Below are 3,543 nucleotides of genomic sequence, written 5' to 3' on the forward strand. Positions count from 1 at the left end.
ATGTGATTTCGTTGGTGAATAGTGTGAGAAGTAAGTTAAAACATAAATAATTAGACATTGAAATTTATTATGTTTTCCAAATATTTAATGTAATTTAATTGGTAAATATAGTGTTAGAAGTAAGTTAAAACTTAACTAATCAGACTTAGAAAGTTGTTATGTTTTCCAAATAAGGAATGTGATTTCGTTGGTGAATATAGTGTTTGGAAGTAAGTTTAATCTTATTTAATTAGACTTAGAAAGTCTTTAAGTTATCCAAATACGCAATGTGATTTAGCATGTGAATATAGTGTTATAAGTAAGTTTAAACTTACCTGATAAGTCTTAGAAAGTTGTCATTGTTTTTTACATAAGTAATGTGATTTCATTGGTGAATATTGTGTTTGGAAACAAGATAAAATTTAACTAATCTGACTTATAAAGTCTTTAAGTTCTCCAAACACTTAATGTGATTTAGTAGGTTAATAAAGTGCTAGAAGTAAGTTAAAACATAACTTTTAGACTTAGAAAGTTTTTAAGTTTTCCAAACAAGTAATGTGGTTTTGTTTGTGAATAGTGTGAAAAGTATGTTGAAACATAAATAATTAGACATAGAAATTCATTATGTTTTCCAAATATTCAATGCAATTTAGTTGGTGAATAAAGTATTAGATGTAAGTTAACACTGAACTAATTAGACATAGAAAGTTTTTAAGTTTTCCAAATAAGTAATGTTATTTCGTTGGTGAATATAGTTTTTGGAAGTAAGTTAAAACTTATTTAATTAGACTTAGAAAGTCTTTAAGTTACCCAAATACTCAATTTGATTTATCATGTGAATATAGTGTTAGAAGTAAGTTTAAACTTAATTGATAATACTTAGAATGTTGTTATTGTTTTCCAAATAAGTAATGTGATTTCGTTGGTGAATATTGGGTTTTGAAATAAGTTAAAATTTAACTTATCAGACTTGTAAAGTCTTTAAGTTCTCCAAACAATTAATTTGATTTAGTAGGTTAATAAAGTGCTAGAAGTAAGTTAAAACATAATTCATTAGACTTAGAAAGTTTTTAAGTTTTCCAAACAAGTAATGTGATTTCGTTGGTGAATAGTGTGAGAAGTAAGTTAAAACATAAATAATTAGACATTGAAATTTATTATGTTTTCCAAATATTCAATGTAATTTAATTGGTAAATATAGTGTTAGAAGTAAGTTAAAACTTAACTAATTAGACTTAGAATGTTGTTATGTTTTCCAAATAAGGAATGTGATTTCGTTGGTGAATATTGTGTTTAGAAATAAGTAAAAATTTAATTAATTAGACTTAGAAAGTGTTTAAGTTCATGAAATACATAACTTTATTAAGTGGGTAAATATAGCGTTAGAAGTAGTTAAAACATAACTAATCAGAGGTAGAAAGTCTTTAAGTTCTTGAAATAAGTTAATGTAATTTAGTTGATGAATATAGAGTTTTAGTTAAGTTGAAACTTAAATAATTAGCCTTAGAAAGTCTTTAAGTTCTTGAAATACTTAATGTGATTTAGTTAGTAAATATAGTCTTAGAAGTAAGTTAAAACTTAATTAATTACACTTTTTAAGTTGTTACGTTTTCCAAATAAGAAATGTGATTTAGTTGGTGAATAAAGTGTTAGAAGTAAGTGAAAACTAAACTAACTAGACTTAGAAAGTCTTTAAGATTTCCAAATACTTAATGTGATTAAGTTGGTGAATATAGTGTTAGTAGTAAGTTAAAACTCAATTCATTAGACTTAGAAAGTTTTTAAATTTTCCAAACAAGTAATGTGATTTCGTTGATGAATAGTGTTAGATGTAAGTTAGAACTTAAATAATTAGACTTAGAAATTCTTTAAGTTCTTTAAATATTCAATGTGATTTAGTTGGTGAATGTATTTTTAGAAGTAATTTAAAATTTAACTAATTACACATAAAAAGTTGTTATGTTTTTCTAATAAGTACTGTGATTTCATTGGTGAATATGTGATATACCGTGGTTTCACGGTAATTTTAAGAATTTTTCCTTAAGTTTAGTGTGTCCAGAAGCCTTTTGTGCTAATTTTTATGTAAGTTTCTCTTTATTTGTAGTAAATCGTTCTAAAAGAAGAATGGGGACGTTTTTGAGCGAGAAGTACAGAAAAGTACCACCTACGGAGTTTGTGACGGTTCGTCATGCTCTTGACGGTCTGTAGGGGGCATCGTAGTGCAGCTCCTGAAGGAAGATGGGGAAGTCTGACCAAGTGTGGGGTTACGTAGTGCGTTACTGACCATCGTAGCCATGACGGCCCGTCCTACTGGTTCGTCATGAAGTTCAGAGAAGTAGTCCTAATACCTAAATTCCAAGAGTTCAAGTGTTTTGGAACGGATATCCTCGACTGGCCGTTGTGCCTGTGACGATTTGTCATACCTGCCTTCGAGGGTTATTGAGAGAGCAGCAGAAGAAACCGTACAGGTATGGGATGACAGAGACCACGAATATTCATCGTGACCACGACGATCCGTCGTGACCACGACGATCCGTCGTGACCACGACGATCCGTCGCGAGGTCCGTCGATCCAGCTGCGTTTTGATTAATTTCCAACTTATAGAGTCATTATTTAATTAGGTTTTTATTTTTTATAAATAGTTTGAAAAACCTCATTTTTAAGGTTAGATCCTTGATCATTGTTAGACTCTTGATTATTTTTTAGACCTTTTGTAAGATTCTTGAATATTTTGAGAATCTTGTAATTGATTGTTGGTGATTTTTGTTGATTAATGATTTTACTCTTTCTCATTGAACTAAGTACATGAATTCTTATATCATATATTTGAATATTGTGATTATGACTACGGGTAACTAAACTCCATAACTAGGGTTGTGGGAACCATAGGCGAATAATGAGGTAACAACTTACTAAAATAACAATTCTAGAATAGTGTCTTGCATATATTTATAATTCTTTTGCTTAGAAGTCTCTTTAAAAGATGGCCAACGTTAGAACTCGCCTTAATGCTACTTGTCGGACCAAGGAGGTTGATAATAGGAAAAGAATTATCAACATAGATATAGTGTATACTATCTAATCGTCTAGTATTGATTGGTAAGAGGTCATAACTTAGTAGAATATAGAATACGATGCTTAATATGAGGTAAGGGTAAGGGTTAGTATAGCAACACACATAGTCGGACCAAGGTGAGGAGTGAAACTTTCTAGATGTCGGACCAAGGATCTAGAAATACATAACTTATCACTTTGCATGGAAGATACTAGGAAAGATTTGCTATAGTTAGAATTATAAATTTATGAACCTCTGGGGAACAAGTAAACCCTAGTTACTTTTATTAATTGATGAAACTCCAACATTCGAAGTTGTTAAGTGCCTCCTTTAATTTTGCTAGTTAAAACCCCCTTTCAACATTTTTGCTTTCCAAGGAAGTAATTGATTGAACAATAGTAATAATAGATTGAAGTTAAATCTAAACTATTTTCCTTATAGGAACGATCCCAACCTGACTAGTTGGGTTATTTACTTGACACGACCGCTTTACTTTTTATTTGAGAAG

Source organism: Solanum lycopersicum, chromosome 9 (assembly GCF_036512215.1).
Source record: "Solanum lycopersicum chromosome 9, SLM_r2.1".
Lineage (NCBI taxonomy): Eukaryota > Viridiplantae > Streptophyta > Magnoliopsida > Solanales > Solanaceae > Solanum > Solanum lycopersicum.